General features: G+C 43.8%; 1 long non-coding RNA gene across 2 annotated transcripts in view; it reads left to right on the forward strand.

Annotated features, from left to right (window-relative positions):
- Window positions 1-19,998, forward strand: part of LOC139161759 (uncharacterized) — a 41,604-nt gene extending 21,606 nt beyond the window's left edge. Inside the window, exons 2-3 of one of the 2 annotated variants that reach the window (XR_011558154.1) lie at window positions 14,057-14,238; window positions 19,845-19,998. This is a non-coding gene — a long non-coding RNA (uncharacterized lncRNA). Of the gene's footprint in view, window positions 1-14,056; window positions 14,239-17,257; window positions 17,339-19,844 lie in introns of those variants that run through there. The other variant, XR_011558153.1, reaches the window with a different exon arrangement.
- Window positions 19,999-20,287: the final 289 nt, after the last annotated feature.

The raw sequence follows: 20,287 nt of genomic DNA on the forward strand, positions 1-20,287 counted from the left end.
AAAAAAAATCAAACTCCAATAAAACAACAGAAACCTGGAACCACAACCAATCTTCCTTGATACAACCAGCAGCAATATCATCCAACTAACAATCATTCAGTTCCAGTGATTAGGAGAAGAACCACCTCTTCTGAGCTCTCTGGAAAGTTAAGAGATGGGAGGGCTGCTGGATCTCAAGCGAAGGGCATTCAGTAGGGGGCTACCACTGAAAAGGCATATTTCTTTTTTTCTTTTTACAAAATGTGATATTTTATTTTATTACATCACAAATATGCAATTTCATTTTATCAATAATAATGCAATACTTTTATATGTATTTTATTCCATTAAAATTATTATTTTTATTATCATCATCATCATCATTATTGTTTTGTTATTATTATTTACCACTCCTTTTTTGTTTCCCACATCCCCTCTCCCCTTTCTCCTCCCTCTACTCTTACTTTCCTTTCCTCCCTTCTGTCCTTCTCTACATCCCTTTCCTTTCTCCTTCTGCCCACCTCTTCCTCTCTCTCCTATCCTCTTTTCCCCTCCTTAACTTCCTTTCCCTTCCCTTTCTTTTTTCCTCCTCATCTTCCTTTTTCTCTTTCTATTGTTGTATTCTTTTATTTTAATAGATCTCAGGATGGTCTTCCAGCAAACTCAATTCATTATTTATTGAATGCCTCTTTTCTATTTCTTTCACATTTTTCACTTATTAATATATTCTATTTTTAATGTATATTTGTCTAGTACACTTTTTCTATATTTTCCTTCCCCTCCCCTCTTCCATTTCAAGTGTCATCTGGATTTCTCTTTTATTCTTATTTTCCTTCTATTCATTCATATTTTTCCCAACCATTCATAAAATCTTCTCCATGACTTGTAATTAGTGTTGGGAGAACCAAATTTGCATAGTTTTTGGTATACCGGACCCGATCCTGGACTTTTTCAGAAGTCCGTGTTCAGGTTTGGCATTCGATCGAACACCGCGATACTATTGCAGCAGCGGGTGTGTATGTGTGTGTGTGAGGCACTCTGCACATGCCGGCTATTCAGGATCTAGGCCGGCAGCTTCAAGCGGGCGGTGGGCAGGAGGGAGAGACAGGGAGGGCTCTGCCCCTGAAGGGCTTTAAAAGGGCGGAATCCGGACCTTTGGAGCACAAAGAGGGAGGGGAGGCATGGATTTCCCACAGACCTGGGGGGTGCAAGCAAAAGGAGGCGGAGAATCCCATTTCCCATTTGCATGGCCCCCATGCCAGGGGCAGGGGGTAAGAGCCACACCTGACCCTAGAGCCCGCTTAGGAGCCTCTCACTTGTTCCACCGTGGCTCTCCTGTCGGCTGAAAAGACAGGGAGGTGTGGCGTCAGGACTTTCTCGCCGCTGAGCTCCTGGGGGTGGGAGCCTGACCTCCCTCCCAGCGCTTTGCCTCACGTCAGGCCAGAGGGGTGGGAGGCAGGTTCTGCCGGCCGGCTATTCAGGATCCTGGCGGGCAGCTTCAAGCGGGTGGTGGGGGGGAGGCGGGGAGGCCTCTGAGGCTCAAGCCGCCGACTCGGCTTGGGAGGAGCAGGAGGGGTGACTGCAGACCTGGAGCCTGACCTCCACCCCAGCGCTTCACCTCCCGTCGGGCCAGAGGGGTTGGGGTTCGGGGTCTGAACCCGAACTCTGACGGCAAGTTCAGCCGAACCTGCCGAACTCGAACTTCAATGGGTTTTCCTAACACTACTTGTAATACAACAATTCCTCTTTATCTTTTAGTTTAAGTATTAATCTGTTCATGGTCTAAGTATTAATCAAGAGCCATGGTGATGCAGTGGTTAGAGTGCAGTACTGCAGCTACTTCTGCTGATCAACAGCTGCCAGCAATTTGACAGATCAAATCTCACCACCGGCTCAAGGTTGACTCAGTCTTCCCTCCTTCCAAGGTGGGTAAAATGAGGACCCAGATTGTTGGGGCCCAATAAGCTGATTCTGTAAACTGCTTAGAGAGGGCTGTAAAAGCACTATGAAGCGGTATATAAGTCTAAATGCTATTACTATTACATAATTCAGAAGAAATATAATGCAGGTAATCCTCAATTTAACAACCATTCATTTAGTGATCATTCAAAGACAAAATGGCACTGAAAAAAAGGTGACTCATGACCGGTTTGCACATGTACGACTGTTATAGCATCTCCAGTGATCACATGATCAAAATTTAGGTGCTTGGGAAATTAGCATGTATTTCTGACAATTACACCTTTCCGGGAATCACAAAATCCCCATTTGTGAGAAATGAGGACCCGGATTGGGGAGGCAATATGCTGGCTCTGTTAAAAAGTGCTATTGCTAACATGCTGTAAGCCACCCTGAGTCTAAGGAGAAGGGCGGCATAAAAAAAATAAAAATAAAATAAAATAAATTTGTAACTTTCCCAGCTGGCTTCCGACAAGCAAAGTCAATGAGGGAAACCAGATTTGCTTACAGACTACATGATTCACTTTAACAAATGCAGTGATTCGCTTAACAATTGTGGCAAAAAGGGTATTAAAAATGGGACAAACTTAACTGCCTTCTTAACAATGGACATTTTGGGCTCAATTGTGGTCATAAGTCAAGGACTACTTGTACTTGTATGTAATTGCAGTATTATTTTTAACGGTCAGTTGACCTCCCGTCTCGAGGTAAATGAAACTTTGCAGTGCTTTAGGAGAATTATAAAGAGAATGAAGGCTCTAAGACCACCTTGTTGCCTTCATGCTGAAATTTCTTCAACATGACCAACCACTAGGTTTTATTTCTCTGTGGTGGCCCCGACCCTTTGGAACCAACTCCCCCCAGATATCAGAGTTGCCCCCACCCTCCTAGCCTTTCGTAAGCTCCTTAAAACCCACCTCTGTCGTCAGGCATGGGTGAATTGACATGTTCCTTCCCCCTAGGCTTATAAAATTTATGCATGGTACGCTAGTGTGTATGATTGGTTTTAATTTGTGGTGTTTTTTAAAGTAATTTAAATATTGGATTTGTCTTACATTGTATTGCTATTGCTGTGAGCCGCCCCGAGTCTGCGGAGAGGGGCGGCATACAAATCTGATTAAATTTGAAACTTGAAACTTCCTATGAATCTTCCTTTCCTTTTGAAAAGTGACTGCTGCAGCTTGGTAGACATTTAATGTTGTTATGATGTTGTCGGATGAGGAGGCTGAGCCATCTCCCTGAGGGGGGATTGCTACTGCCCCAAGCCCATTGGCAGGTGCTCCTCTTTTCCCCCACCCATACAAGGTGGTTCTGACCCGGTTCTGGACAAATCAGGTCTCCAAATGACGTAGATATTGGAAATCCCCTCTGGAGCGAGGGGAACTCTATGGCACCGCGGCGTTGATCACATCCTCTTCCCCCAAAAGGTGGTGTTTTTTTCAGGAGGCAACTGAACTTTCTTGTTTTTTTCTTTTGAAGATGTTTTGCTTCTCAGCCAAGAAGCTTCTTCAGCTCCCACAGGACCATGGGGAATGGAAGGACCACTATTCTGTCAGAGCTGAAGAAAGACCAGTTGCCTCCTGACAAAGCACCTGTGGGACAACCATGACCTGGATGATCGAGAATCTCTTCAGACTCCTGGGTGCTAATAGAAGTCCTTCAACTTTCTGAATCCCAAGGAAGCCTTGAAACCATCATCATCTTCTTCTGGAAGTGAACTTCACAGCATGTAGAATTAGGTAGCCGAAACAGTACCACCCATGAAGAAAAGGGTAATAGCACCAAACACACAGAGAGAAACACAATACTATATACTTTTAAAGGCAGTTTTCTCAAATAGTAGGGCGGCCCCCCCCTGGAGGTGTGTGGAGCAATGCCAGGGGGTCACATGACCACGGGGAATGTGCTTTTTTTGCCATACAGAGTAGGGTTTATTTGCACCAAACAATAGCACACAGCACAGAGCAGGAGATATGAAGTGCAGATAACAAACCCTTAAAGAGACACCATGGAAAAATATTTAACAGGGATGAAAAGAAAGGAGGAGAGAGAGAGAGATGGAGATAATGAGACAAGCGTAAGTCTCCTGAAAGCTAAGATGAGAAAATATGACGAAGCGTATGTAGCGCTTGGCTTCACTGTGACTACGGTGGGAGATGAGGAAAGACTGGGATGTTTACTGTGTCTAAAAATGTTTGCAGCAGACAGCATGAAGCCAAATAAAGCATCACTTAAACACATTACATCTCAATCACGCTGATAAGCCGCTTCAGTTTTTTTCGGCAAAAACATTCCAAATATTGCAAATAATTGTACCGTGAGACAGATAGGGGGTGAGGCGCGTGAAATGTTTACTTCTTCCTGGGGGGGGGGGACGCAACAGAAAATAATTTGCTTCTGTTTCAAGGGGACAAAATCCTTGAGATGCAGACCAATGAGAATGGAGCGTGCTTAGTAGTCATTGAATAATGACCGGCTCTTTTGAGGCCTTGTGTATGTTCAGCGCCTTCTGCCTCCCCGATCCCTGTGTGACTCTAGCTAGCAGATGGAGCCAGCACTGGCTGCACCCTCCCTCAGCTCCTAACCCGTCACTGTCTGCTTCGGTGGATAATTCATTATTAATCCCCTCCTTGGGTAAACAGCTGACACAAGGTTAATGGATGAAGTCAGCAATGGGATTCCCAGGTCTTCCTCTCCTCATACGCCCAGAGTCCGTAAGGAGTTGGGCAGTCTACAAATCACATTAATAAAATAAAAATAAAATAAACTATTGATTGTAGATAGGAAACATTTGCGGGGTGGGTTAAGGAGGCTGCCCTGTGTTACCGAACCCTTCCTTGCATATAACTCTATGCTCTTTGTTGTCAGATTATAGACGAATCCCTGTAAATCTTAGTGAAAACATACAGGGATGCCCAGGGCAAATCATTATAAGCCTAATGTGAAGGTGACATTTCCCACATAATCTTACAACTCTTTGACATGTCAACACTAGAGATAGACTCAGATTTCTGGGACTGTTTTCCTGGCAAAGCCTGGGGCGAAATCTTGAACTTTAGAAGGCAAGTTGGGAGCGGCTTGCTGGGTAGGATGGATCCCAGCTGTACAGGAATGTAAACACAGGGGTGCATGGTTTTCCTTCTTTCATGTTTTCCTTGGACTTCATCATTTTTATAGGGCTCCCTCTGCTTGGTGGACTTCTTGAAGAACCGAGGCTGTGCAGATAGTCCTTGATTTACAACAGTTCATTTAGTGAGCATTCAAAGTTACAATCGCGCTGAAAAATAGCATTTATAGCATTTAGACTTATATACCGCTTCATAGTGCTTTTACAGCCATCTGTACGCGGTTTACAGAGCCATCCTATTGCCCCCAACAATCCGGGTCCTCATTTTACCCACCTTGGAAGGATGGAAGGCCGAGTCAACCTTGGGCCAGTGGTGAGATTTGAACTGCTGAACTACAGCTAGCAGTTAGCTGAAGTAGCCTGCAGTGCTGCACTCTCACCACTGCGCCACCTCGGCTCTTTTTTTAAAAAAGTGAGTTATGGCCGTTTTTCACACTTGTGTCTGTTGCAGCATCTTCACATGATTAAAATTCAGCCGCTTGGCAAATGACTCATATTTATGACGGTTGCCATGACCCAGAGTCATGTAATCCCCTTTTGCAACCTTCTGACAAGCAAAGTCAATGGGAAAGCCTTAGCAACCGTGTTGCTAACTTAAGAATGGTAGCAATTCACTTAACAACTGTAGCAAGAAAAGTTGTAAAATGGGGCAAAAATTCACAACAATGCCTAACTTAGCAGCAGAAATTATGGGCTCCATTGTAGTCGTAAGTCGAGGACTATAAATGCTGCTGAGTGTATTTGAAATTACAAGATATTCAGATAAGATATCATCTGAATATCTTGTAATTATATTAAGATATTCATGACCTGGGAGAGCCATGTTAACAAGGTTAGCCAATGAATAGGCATAGCAACTAAGACAGCCAATGAGAGCTAAACACTTCTGAGTCTGTGCAGAGAATTGAAACTGAAACTGGAAGGCTGGGTGTGGCTCAGTCCACTCTCTCTGCCCATTCTGCACTCTCAGCCCACTCTGTGCTTGTCTGCTCTGCTGAAATGAAACTAACTCTCCTGCTTGTGTTTACTTGAAGAAATAATCTGTTCATGGTATTGTAAATTCATCTGTTACTATGTTTATGAAGAGGTTAATGAATTCAGCTGAATCAGTTATCTGTGTTTACTTCTGGTTTTGATTTTGAAACAAACTTTAATACCTCTGATGTGATTAATGATACTATTACATTTTTAAAAAGTAAATAGCTATGATTAGTTTACCTTCAAATAGGCCAAGAAAAGACTGAGCAATCTTGTGCCTATGTGGAGCCATAGAAACATAGAAGATTGATGGCAGACCTCATGGTCCATCTAGTCTGCCCTTATACTATTTCCTGTATTTTATGTTAGGATGGATCTATGTTTATCCCAGGCATGTTTAAATTCAGTTACTGTGGATTTACCAACCACGTCTGCTGGGAGTTTGTTCCAAGCATCTACTACTCTTTCAGTAAAATGATGGATTCTTCTACCATAGTGAGAAGTGATCAGACACGCTCATTTTACAGTCAAGAATCTGGGAGTTTATAACAATCGTAATTTCATAACTCCAGAGGGTTATGCCTTAACCTTTTGTAGGCTGGCCTCATTTCTTCACCCCAAATGCAACTCCAAGCGGGACTGCAGTTATTTAACACCTCGCCTCCCTTTCAACCACAGAAGCTCCTGCATGAAAAGGAAGAGCACTTGACCCACGCTTTGTACAACGTTGGCACCAGAAACAAGTCTCTAGAGCTCAGCCCTGCCTTTAGCTAATGGGGGTCTCCCCTTTGCCACGAGGCAAAAGGTTTCACCGGCTATAGAGAAAAATAACTTCAAAGGGGCTGTATTCAGACAGTTCCTGCAGGATTAAAGGCACAACTGCTGCTTCCCCTTAATAAGGGATAATCTTGTGAAGGGGGGAAATGCCAGGGAGAAGCAGAAAGGGGGAAGGGTTGTCACTGATGGGTTGGAGATGAGAAAGAGCAGAGAAGATTTAAACTCTCTCGGCTCCAAGGATTATTTTACGGATGATTGGGCGGCAGGAAGCGAGGGGGGAAGAGAGAGAGACCTTGAAGGAAGCAGCAAGGAGGAGCCCCCTGCATAACCGGGGAGGCATAACCGGGGAGAGGTCTGAAGTGGGGGGGGGGCAGGAGCCATGCAGTAGCTGGATTCAGCTGCAGCCTGTCAGTGGAGGAAGTTTAATGGGACTGAACATTTCATTTCCCTGAGTGGCCCTTTGTGGGCTGCGCTGTCAGAGCTGATGGAGCCGGATTGAATTAGCCGAGGATGGGTGGCGCAGTGTGGTGTTTACGGCCCCTCCCCTTCCCCTTTAAAGCCCCAGGGTAAGAAATGGCACACATCCAGGGACCTTCTTTGTTTTCCTTTAAAAAAACAGGGCAGGTAGATGGCGACCATTGTTCCTTTTCACACATAGCACCGCAAATGGAAAGCAATCCAGCAATCTAATGAAGTCTGGTTCCTACGGTACCAAGAAAATCATTTCCAGGGTTAAGGGGAGCAGCACCATCAGTACCTAATGCTATAGATTTCGGTTATCCCTTCTGTTGTGGTTGGCTCTGGCCCAGCTCCTGCCCCAAGCAATGTGGAGGTGGATGCAGGGGAAACATCAACATGTCATAGGCCTGTTTTATTGCCGACAGAGTCAGGTAGTGCAGTTTCCTCGGACGAAGAAGAAGGTGGGGGTGACTTGGAAGAGGGGGGCTTGGCACACAGCCCAGGAAGCCAATCTCCCTTATCTTCGGTCGATTCGGGTGAGGAAGTGTTAGACCCACGCAGGCGCAGAATTATGCATAGAAGAGACCAATTGAGGAAATATTACAGGAGATAAGAGAGGCCACCTGTGTTTGGGTGGGGCTCCAGTAATTAGAGCTGCTGATATAAATAGCAGCGTACTGGTTTGCCCATTGTGGAAGATTATCTGATCGTTGTTTCTTCTGGACCGTGCCTAGCTGTTTCCAGACTTTGTTGATTTTTCATGCCTTTGAAACCAAAGCAGAGCAAAGTGTGTGTGTCTCACTTCGTGGAAGAAGGAGGGCTGTGACGTTTCTTCACAGCTGCTAGCTAAGTACTTAAGGACTGATTAAGGGGATTGTACAGCCTACAAGGTTGTTTTGGGACGAGTGCTCTTTGCAATACAAAAAGGGTGCTTTGTTTCTTTTGAATTTTGTGATAAGGAATTTTGTTTTTGAATTTTCAAGTGTGTGTGTGTCTGAAATTTTTACCTTTGAATTTTCGGGAGACTCATACCATAGAGCCCGGCAGAATACCTTCCTTCAGTGTTTTTAATTATTTTTGTTTGCTTATTTGTTGATTTGATTTGATTTGGTTTGGTTTGGTTTGGTTTGGTTTGGTTTGATTTCTAAGCCACCCAACTCCTTCTGGACTTTAGGCGGTGTACAAGTTTAAAAACAATCAAGAACAATAAAACAACTAAAAATAAAACCATTCATTCTTATTAGCCAGAGCTGGATGATACTGCTCAATGGCCCCAGGCCTGCCAGCAAAGCCAGGTCTTCATGGCTTTCCTGAAGGCTAGGAGGGTTGGGGTGGTATGGGCCTCCGGAGAGAGTTGGTTCCAGAGAGCTGGAGCCACCCTAGAGAAGGCAGCCTAGAAACAACCAACATTGCCAACCAACATTGTCTAGTTGATGGGACCCGGAGTAAGCAGACCCTGTGGGCCCTGATCAGTCGCTGGGAGGTATATGGCAGAAGACGGTCCCCTAGATAATCTGGCTCTAAGCCATGTAGGGCTTTATAGGTGAAAACCAACATCTTAAATTGTATACGGAGACTGATTGGAAGCCAGTGCAGCTTGTGGGGTGTTGGTGTGATGTGAGTGTACCTAGACACACGCACAACAGCTCGTATGGCTGCTTTCTGGATTAATTGTAGTCCCTGAATGCTTTTCAAGGGTAGCCCCATGTAGAGCGCATTGCAGGGGTGGGCAGCAGACAGGACAGGGTGGAATGCCGTTCCACCAGCAGAAATGAAGATGTGTGCGCAGCTCCAGCTGATTGGCGGCTGTCACTTCCTGGATTACTGGTCTCGTCTCTTCTCTCCTTTTTTCCCTGCTGCTGCTGCTGCATCTGTGCTCCTTGCTTTTTTCCTCTTTCCTCCTTCCTGGCCTTGGATGAACTTCCCTCTCTCCTGCCCAGCTCCCCTCCAGCCTCACGCGGCCAGAAGGCGTGGGTGGAAGCGGCACTGGCAGCATTTATGCTTCTGGCAGCACCCATTTGCCTAGCTACCCAGCCTGAGGCAGGAGGGTGACCCAGGAAGGAGAGCATGGGAAACGCAAAGCAAATTGTCACGCCAGCGAGCAACACTGGTAAGTTGAAGACTTAACAGTTCACTTGAACGATGATGACTGTTCAAGCCACTCCCACCTGATTATATGGCCAGCAAGCCACTCCTAACCAGTCACATGACCATTAAGCCACACCCACAAGATAAGCCACACCCACAGTGTGGCAGTAAAGTTTTTGGCTGCCCATTACTGGCACATTGCAGTAATCGAGCTGTGAGATTATAACAGCATGAGCGACTATGAGGATGGACTCCTGATCCAAATAGGGCCACAACTGGTGCACAAGGCGGACCTAGCTACAATTGAGACATGATGTTCCAATCTCAGCTGTGGGTCTAGGAGGACGCCCAGATTGGAGACCCACATACTTAATGTTGATCCTGGGATTGGCAGATAGGAAGGGAGGAAAATTCAAGATAATGAATTCGCAGGGGAGCTGCTACTTGTTAGAAGATGTAGGGCAAATTTTGCCTGGTTAAAGAAAGGATAAACATATGTGTTTATGGAATAGATTTATCCCTTCAAACATAACTCAGTAATCAACAATCTCTTCCAATCTGGACTAGATGACCTCCAAGGTCCCTTTCAACTCTGTTAATAATCTGTTAAACCCTTTGCAGCCTTTGACAATCAAAAATAAATGTTTTGTTTTTGAATAAAGTACAGGAAGTCTTTGATTTACAGCAGTTCATTTAGTGACGTTCAAAGTTACAACAGCACTGAAAAAAAGGACATGACCATTTTTCAAGCTGGCATCATTTGCAGCATCTCCTTGGTCACATGATCAAAATCAAGACACTTATCAACTGGTCCATATTTATGGAGGTTGCAGTCTTCTGGGGTCATGTGATCAGCTTTTGTGATCTTCTGACAAGCAAAGTCGTTTGGGAAGCCAGATTCACTTAATAACACCATTATTAACTATTTTAATGATTCACTTAACTGCTGTGGTAAGAAAGGTCATAAAGTGAGGCAAAACTCGCTTAAATAATGTTTCACTTAGCAGTATAAATTTTGGGATCAATTGTGGTCATAATTTGAGGACTACCCATGTTTTATATAATTACCTCACAGATTAAAAAAAGGGTAACACACATTTATACACAGATAAGTAGGCATCACCTTTCTTGTGAAAATGTTAAAGAACAGAATAGGCATCTTAAGACTTGCAGATACTTTTGGACATATTCTAGGTTTATATTTATCCCAAATTCTCAGAATAGCACATCTAATAAAATGGTTTTTGAAATCTACATTCAAACTTAACCTTATTAGATTATAAACAGGCGTGTCAAATTGTGCTCTTCTAAACCCTATAATATTCTGTCTCTTAGCATAATCCATTCTTTCAACCAAATTAAGCAACAAGCTATAAGGTACATTTTCAAATCCGGTAAGGGTAGCCTTCCCCTGCCTTTTAGAGCAGAGGTCCCCAACCTTTTTTGCACCAGGGACCGGCTTTAAGCTAGACCAGTTTTCCACGGCCCGGTGGGGGGGGGGGGCTTTGGTCAAATGGGGGTGGGGTTATGGAGGGGTGGAGCTTAGTGACGCAGCCCTCCACACTTTTCCACAGGGCGGGGAGAATCAGGAGGCTCCTTTGGCGGCTGGGGGCTGCCTGGCTTTGTGATTTTGGCTGGGGGGGGGAGTTAGGAAGGTCCTACTTCTCCCCCCCCAGCCAAAAATTCAAAGCCTATCTGCTGGATACGGGCGATGAGTGGGACAGAGCGGCGCGGAAGCCTCTTGCAGCAGCTGCCACAGCCACCGGCTTCGGTGCCGCTCGTCCCGCTCATCGCCCGTATCCAGCAGATAGGCTTTGAGTTTTTGGCTGGGGGGGGAGAAGTAGGACCTTCCTAAGTCCCCCCCCAGCCAAAATCACAAAGCCAGGCAGCCCCCAGCCGCCAAAGGAGCCTCCTGATTCTCCCCTTTGAATCCCGCCGGCCAAGAGCACTCGGGCAGCAGCTTCTGCCAGACACGGGGAATGAGCGGGACGAGCGGCGCCAAAGCCGGTGGCTGTGGCAGCTGCTGCAAGAGGCTTCTGCGCCGCTCTGTCCCACTCATCGCCCGTATCCAGCAGATAGGCTTTGAGTTTTTGGCTGGGGGGGGGAGAAGTAGGACCTTCCTAAGTCCCCCCCCAGCCAAAAACTCAAAGCCTATCTGCTGGATACGGGCGATGAGTGGGACAGAGCGGCGCGGAAGCCTCTTGCAGCAGCTGCCACAGCCACCGGCTTCGGCGCCGCTCGTCCCGCTCATCGCCCATATCCAGCAGATAGGCTTTGAGTTTTTGGCTGGGGGGGGAGAAGTAGGACCTTCCTAACTCCCCCCCAGCCAAAATCACAAAGCCAGGCAGCCCCCAGCCGCCAAAGGAGCCTCCTGATTCTCCCCGCCCTGCCCGACGCCCCACCCTGTCCTGCATAATGTCCTCTGCCGGGAGGGCAGCGGCGCCGCGGACCGGCTGGAAAACCCCAACGGCCTGGTCCCGGTCCGTGGACCGGCGGTTGGGGACCTCTGTTTTAGAGTAATGCAAGAATTTATACCTACCTCATTGGGTTTTTTTTTTTAACCTTGCCAAACAAATTTAGGTATCTCCTTCTGCTGTTGTTCAAATTGTAAGTCTGTAGTCAAAATGGGCCTTGTTTGAAAAAGAATAATATTCTGGGTAGAACATTCCCTTTTATCATAAATATTCTTCCCTATAATGGCGACTACAATTTATCCAACCTTAAAATACCTTTTAAAAACTGCATTCCATATCTTAGCAGTTATTCTTAAACAACGTACAGTTCATGTTAGTCAAGGTAACAAATATTTTACCGTACTTATTTCTCAGTCTTGAGCTTATTCTGTTAATCAATTCTACTTGATCCCATGTTTTGTTTTGTGTTAACAACTTGTTATTTTATTAATCTTAAATTCAGCTAACATACCATTCTTTTCTCTTGAACACTTCTGTTCCTTTCAAAAGATCTTCCAAACATTAAGATAACATTATCTGCAAAATGTTCCCAATTTATGTGTCTCTTAATCTTTACCCATTATTCCCTCATTTTCCTTTATGTCTGTATTCAACACTTCAAAGACCAGTGTAAACAAAAGTGGAAATAATGGGAAATATTATCTCATTCCTTTTTGAATCTTACAGGGTGTTCTGAAGTCTCCATTTGCAATACTTTGAGCTTTCTGTGATGTATATATCAATTTTATCCATTATTTTATCACACAGTTCTTACCAAAGTCTATCATTTCTATTAGTTTAAACAAAAAGTGCCGCTTGAGATTATCCAAAACTATTTCTGCCTCTAAAGAAGCATATTATAGAAAAGAAATGGCAACTACAGTAGAAAGAAATGGGGAAGGTATAGTGTACTGCTAGAATACTTTCAAAATGTATTTAAAACGAAGAAAATGAAGAGATTTGGCATCAGAAGAATATAAATTTCAGTAGTTTCATATATGCAACTCTCAGAAAAATTTAAAATTGATAAAAGAATATGGCTTTGAATCTGAAAAAACAACATTTGCAATGGAATTATAAAATACATGTAATGATAAACACGGGTGAAATTCAGCAGGTTCTGACAGATTCTGGAGAAACGGTAGCAGAAATTTGAATAGTTTGGAGAAGCAGCAAATACCATCTCTGGCTGGTTCCCAGAATGGGGAGGGAATGGAGATTTTGCAGCATCCTTCCCCCAGGGAGGGGTGGTAATGGGGATTTTGCAGTATTCTTCCCCTCCATACCCATCAAGCCATGCCCACAGAACCAGTAGGGAAAAATTTTGAATTTCACCCCCTGGATAAACATTCTATTCATTATAATATGTATAAAATTTTGTTAAAACAGGAAACTGAAGATGAGCAAGTTAAAAACTGCATGATAAGATGGACTAAAAATTTTGGAAGATAAATACAATTGCAGTAATGGGGAAAATGTGGGAAAAGGAATTGAAATTTATTGTACTGTATGTACAATCTAAGAGAGAATGTCATAAAATGAATGTATAAATAGTATTTATCACTGGAAAGATTGTTTAAAATGTATAAAGGGACTTCAAATATAAGTTGGAAGTATAAACAGCAAGAAGAAATCTTTAGTAAACTTGCAAAAAAGCTAAAAACTACTGTACAGAGGTGGATACCTCCTGGTTCAAATCAGTTCACCCAAACTGGTAGCGACCCGCTGGTGACATCACGATGTGGGGCCGCCATCTTTTTTTTGGGGGGGGGAGGAATTTTTGGGGGATTAAAAAAAATTCCTTCTGAGCATGTGCAGGAGCTGAGTTTCCGGCACTGCACATGCATTGCTATCTTTTGGCATTTGTAAAGAATGCACATGCCCAGGCAGTGTGGCCACGTGGCGTGCGAGGAAGCGAACCGGCAGCGATATACGTTCCAACCCAGCCCCGACACAGTACATTAATTAAAACAAAAACAAAAACTTTGTGGCCAAAAATGCAATTCAGACCTGAGATAATTTTGTTAGGATGGACAAAAAACGTGGAAAAATTGCATAGTACCTTGTTCCAATATATATGCCCCATGTGGGAAACATTCGATAATACCTGCAATGAAAGAGTAGCTGTTAAAGCTGATGGAGTTGGCTGGGATGGTGAAAATGACTGCTTTGATTAGAGGAAAGCCAATGACTAAATTTATAACCCATTGGAATCCTCTTTTGGACTTTTTTGCAGAACATATAAAAAATGAAATTATGACATATGGATTTGATGACTAGAAATTTTCGGAGACGATAAAAATTACAGGCTGTGCCCAGCTCACCCAGATGATGGATTTTGACATGATATGTGAAACTTGGAACAGCCCTGAAAAACGTCTTCCTTGCCTTCAACCAGAACTGAGTGGCTTACCAGCTGTATGTATCTCTTGATGGTTTCTCCATAGCCTGCTGAAGTATCTATAACTCTTCAGCAACTGCTCCCTCCTGCCATCAATTAACTATCATTGTTGAAAACCTATGATTCTTGGGAAGAGGATGCAGCCTAAAATCTCTTAGCTTCCTCTTTGAGCACAATCCTTCTTTCCTTCTCTGGTGCTTCTAACGAGATTGTTATTTACCTAGCTATAGTAGCAGCAAGCCACATTTCCCAATGGATTCATTGGAAATGAAGGAAGAAAACTTAGCTCCTACTATGATAATGAGCACTGTTAGCCTGGTTGGTGCACTGGTTGGAATGCAGTATCTTTCCATCCATCCATCCATCCATCCATCCATCCATCCATCCATCCATCCATCCATCCATCATCTATCCATCTATCATCTATCTATCTATCTATCTATCTATCTATCTATCTATCTATCTATCTATCATCTATCTATCATCTATCTATCTATCTATCTATCTATCTATCATCTATCTATCTATCTATCTATCATCTATCTATCTATCATCTATCTATCTATCTATCATCTATCTATCTATCTATCATCTATCTATCTATCATCTATCGATCTATCATCTATCTATCTATCTATCTATCTATCATCTATCTATCTATCATCTATCTATCATCTATCTATCTATCTATCTATCTATCTATCTATCTATCTATCTATCTATCTATCTATCTATCTATCTATCTATCATCCATCCATCCATCATTTGGATTTCTAGGCTGCCCTTCTCCGTAGACACAGGACGACTTACAAACAGGAATAAATACAAACAGAACATGTTAGAAACCCAAACTTAAATCTAATCTAAAACCCCAATTATTAAAACAGTTCACCCACATTCATTCATCACAATCATACATTCAGCCGGAGCAAGATACTAGTGCTCAATGGCCCCAAGCATGCCGGCAAAGGTGAGTTTTTAAAAGCTTACGAAAAGCTGGGAGGGTGGGGGCGATACGAATCTCTGGGGGGAGTTGATTCCAAAGGGCCGGGGCTACTACAAAGAAGGCTCTTCCCCGAGGTCCCACTAGACGGCATTGCTTAGCTGACAGGACTTGGAGAAGACCAACCCTGTGGGATCTGACCAGCCGCTGGGGTATGAGGTAGGAGACGGTCCCATAAGTAATCTGGTCCTAAGCCATGTAGGGCTTTAGAGGTCATGACCAACACTTTAAATTGCGTTCGGAGACCAATCGGTAGCCAATGCAGTATTGTAGTCTCAACTCTGCCCACAGTCCGGAGTTCGATCTTGATGGGGCTCGAGGTTGACTCAGCCTTCAATTCTTCCAGAATCGGTAAAATGAAGACCCAGATTATTGGGGGCAATATGTTGACTTTGTAAATATTACAGAGTGCTGTAATGCAGGAGCGGCACATAACCTTTTGGGCAACAGAGCCGGTTCCGTGAAGAGAGGTTATTCTGTGGACCAAAGGGGGGGAGGCGTGGGTCTTGCACATTACCTGCATCCCATTGAAAGGGGCTCATTTCTTTGTGTGGACCAGTTTCTGGCATGCTGCACACTGGTGCTGGCCCATGGACCATGGGAACCCCTGCTGCAAAGCAGTGTGGAATGGTCTAGGAATACTATTGCAATTGCACAATGCAGGCAAGATTGTGGTTTCCCTGGCAGGGGAGGTTACCTGGTTGGGTAGTTTGGAATACTTTCAACCAGCGGTGGGCTATGTGCCAAAACACTAAATTGTGCTTGCCGCCGCGGCTCGTATGTTCTTGCGGAGCCAGCGCGATTTTGCTGCTGCACTTGTGGCGGTAGCAAAATCGCACACAGAGCCGCAGGTGCACCTGTGTTTCGGTGAGGTTTTTTTGCTTCGTGCATGCTGAAACACGGGCTCACCTGCGGTTCCATGCACAATTTTGCTACCTCCACAGGTGCAGCAGCAAAATCGCGCTGGTCCAGCAAGAACCTGCGAGCCGCGGCGGTGAGCGCAATTTAGCATTCCGGCTCATGGCCCACTGCTACTTTCAACCCACCCTGATGCCTCTTGTTCGATGGTCCCTTTTATTTCTTCTACCCATCTCGCACGGATGTAGCCCAGTCTAACATCAAGCTGAAAACATAACATGCCACTGGGATAAAAGAGCCAAAGGAAAATGAGAACAAATGACTCATCATAACATATACAGAAAAAGGAGTGCTCTGAGTAAATAAGTAATCACCGGAGTGCACAAGTTTTCCCTCCTTTGTGAACAAAGAAGCGGAAGACGACTGACAATGACATACCTGCCTTTGCAAGTCTACATTTGAGAAGGCAAGTTTGACATCATAGGCCTTCAGAGGCTATATATCCCTCCTTGTTCGCATTATATCCAAGTTTAAAATGCTGTAATTCTGCGAGGCAGACTGAGACAGCCTTCTCCCTGTAGCCTGGAGCTTCCGCTAATGAGGCTCCTGATGCATTCATGCCTTATTCATAAAGCGCCACCAACAATTTCCTTTTATCTCGTTTTTGGTCTCCCCTGCAGCCGCCTTCGTGGGTGTTGCTTGTTTGTTCCCACATCCAAAAATCAAAATATACACCAGCTTCTTCCATCCCTGCCACCATTTTCATTGGATAGTTACAAGTGCCTGAGGAAACTTACAATGCATTATTTGGCGCGATCCTGGGCCCTCTTCCTCATCACCAGGTTAAGTGAAGAAAACAAATGCTCTTCACTCTTCCTTTCTCCTAGAACAGGGCTCTCCAACCTTGACAACTTTAAGCCTGGTGGACTTCAACTCCCAGAATTCCCCAGCCAGCAAGTTTGGAGAGCCCTGTTCTAGAAGGCCTCAATGAATCACGTTCTACAGCAGCAGTCCCCAAACTGGTGTCACCCAAGTGATTTGGGGGGGGGGGGGGCTGTACAGGTAGTCCTCTACTTACAACCACAATTGCTAACTGTGTTAAGTGAATCACAGCAGTCCTTAAGTTAGCAACATGGTTAAGTGATTTTGCCTTAACTGTTGGCTTTGCTTTGCAGAAGATCACAAAAGGCGACCCCGTGACTCTGCAACGAGTCTGTTACCAAGCGGCTGAATTTTGACCACATGACCAAGGGGATGTTAAGTGTGAAAAAAAAGTCACTTTCTTTAGTGCTATTATAGCTTTGAATGGTCACTAAGTGAACAACTACCTGCAGTGAAATAAAATTGGAGGTCTCCAAATCCAAAAAAAGATATGCTAAAAATGCGACTTAAAATGATGCCCCCTCACCCCCTTTCATGCAGGTGAGGTGATTGTTAGTCTCTTTGCCAGCCCTACCGATCATGGGTGATTTGAAGCCCTCTCCATCATCTTCCCTTGACTCAGCAGGAAATTATTCCGGCATGAAATTTGCTCTTCCCTATTTTCCTACTTTAATCCTGTCCATGTTTCCTATTTCTGCCCGTCCCAACTTTACACCAAGTCATCAAGTGACGAATCCTAAAAGATTTTGCACCTGGAGGGTGTCTGGACCATATTTAATTTTAGCACAGGTACACCAAAGGATGCCTTCAGCCTGTCTCATTGATGAGTTAGGGATGAAGTGAAGACAACAGTTACATAGGGCAGGGAAAGGAGGAAATATATGCCAGGGCACGTTTGCGCTGTGGTTAGGGAGAAGTGGAGAAAAACCAGAGTAAAAGGCACCAAAGAATGTAGATTTTCATAAACGTGCTGCTAATCTGTCTGTAGTAGCAAACAGAAGAATAGAGAGCAGGAGCTGCTCCATAAAAAGCTCTTTGAGTAACACAGGTTGCCAACCGGAAAAAAAATTCCCCTTCAAAGTATATGCCATAAATGAACAGACTGCAGGATTCTGCCTTAGGCTCCATTCAGCTATCAGAATATTTTAATTCAAGAGCTGACAATAATCTCTCTCCACATGTTTTTGATCCCTGTTTTGTATAAGCAGATGTAGTGTGCTTATACACACTGTCAAGGTAAGCGTGTAAGTGATATATCTTTCTGTCACATTCCATTTGAAAGAAGGTCACAGCTTCGCTCCCGGCCTTCTACACGGAGGCTACAATTTCACAACTGCCCTGGCTCTGTTTTCTGTGAATACTGGGATACATAATGAAATCTCTGATATGAGGCATATAGAAGAGTAGTCAGTTAACGAAGGTTATCTATTGCTAACTATTCTTGCAAAGTTTGCTATGTTATTCTGTACTCATAAGTTAGTTGGGCCCAGAATAAATTGCCTTTTCTTTTAGCGCGCAAACATTGCCCTTGGACAAATTGCCCTTGCTGCACGAATCCCAGCGACCAGTTGGGTCCCACAGAGTGGGTCTTCTCCGGGTCCCGTCAACCAAACAATGTCGTTTGGCGAGACCCAGGGGAAGAGCCTTCTCTGTGGCGGCCCTGGCCCTCTGGAACCAACTCCCCCCAGAGATTAGAATTCGTAAGATGCTTAAAACCCACCTCTGCCGCCAGGCATGTGGGAATTGAAATGCACTTTCCCCCTAGGCCTTTAAAATTTTATACATGGTATGTCTGTATATATGATTGGTTTTTATATAATGGGGTTTTTTTAGTATTGGATTATACTGTTTTGTTACTGTTGTTAGCCACCCCGAGTCTGCGGAGAGGGGCGGCATACAAATCCAATAAATAAATAAAAAAAGTAAAAAAGTAAAAAAGGAACATGCCACAAATCAGCTAGCAGTGCCATGCGGGATGCTTAACTGATACCCCAAAGCTTTAAGAAGGTTTAACATTAATAAAATGCCAGGATTGTAGCAGGATAACTCTCAGAACAACTCAACAACAGAAGCAAATGGCACTCCAGCAGCAACAGGTAACTTTTAATTCAATGGACACTGAAGTACATATGGAAGCACACAGACATCCGTGATAAGAGGTGAAAGGAAGCAATAGGCAGAGCTACATTTCTACGTTAAGTGAAATAACTTGGATGGTTTTCACTCCTGACCTCCCTAGTGCTACTAAGAGGTGGGTGGGTTGGTTTTTTTTTTGCAGCCCATGAAACTGAAATTAAAACAGTGGTTCCACAGCACATTTAATTTAGTACTGTACTACATGCTCTCACAACCCCAGTTTCTACAGCTTTAATTAGACGTTTCCTCCTGGTGACTTCTGCCCAGTGTTCCAAATGCTGCATTAACAGTGGGATTTTATCTATACATTAATTGTATCTTTCTTTCTTATTTCGGAGAGCTTTAATGAATTATTATGTATGTATGTATTTATTTATTATTATTATTATTATTATTATTATTATTATTATTATTATTATAACAACATGATAAGTGAACAAAAGGAGAGACAAAAAAGTCAACCATGACCTGCCCTTTTTCAGGGAATAAATTATTGCTGTTGTTCGCTACTGTTATCCCCACACTGAAACAAGGAGAAGAAGCTGTAAAGGGGAAACTGTTAATTAAAGGCACAAAAGCTTGAAAAACTTAACACCATTTTATCAGTTCACATATTACATAGGCTGCTAAGGCAATCACATTAAAAAAAAACCCCAGTAACTAAAATGTCTTTAAAAAGTGGGAAGGCAATACAGGAATTTACTGAAATATTGTTGGCAATTTTTATTGTTCGGGTCTCCACAGAAAAAGAGTGAAATGATGGGCATCAAATCCCTATATAAGAATGGAAGCAACTTGGTCCCGTGTGATCCAGCAAGCTGGCCCCGCAAAACAGATTTGAGGTAGATGATCACTTTTTAAAACTGTTTTCTCTGTCCCCCTTTTAAAAATAATTCATTGCAAGTAGAAAACAAGCCCCGTTTGGAAGATGTCTAAGCTAGGGACTTTTGCCTTGCTGTGTTATGTTATATTTTCATAGAAAGATGTTTTATGTATGGAAAGATGTAATAAATTCCACCGCTGACCAATCCTCAGAAAAGGTACACAATCCATCTCATCTTTCCCAATGTACATTTGGGTAGTTGGAAGTCAGTCTAGCACTTCAACAGAGGAATTGCCCAGTCAAGGTTAAACAGGCTCCATGCTTTGTGCAGCAGACATTAGACATTACCCATTCATGACCAGTA

Source organism: Erythrolamprus reginae, chromosome 2, assembly GCF_031021105.1.
Source record: "Erythrolamprus reginae isolate rEryReg1 chromosome 2, rEryReg1.hap1, whole genome shotgun sequence".
NCBI lineage: Eukaryota > Metazoa > Chordata > Lepidosauria > Squamata > Dipsadidae > Erythrolamprus > Erythrolamprus reginae.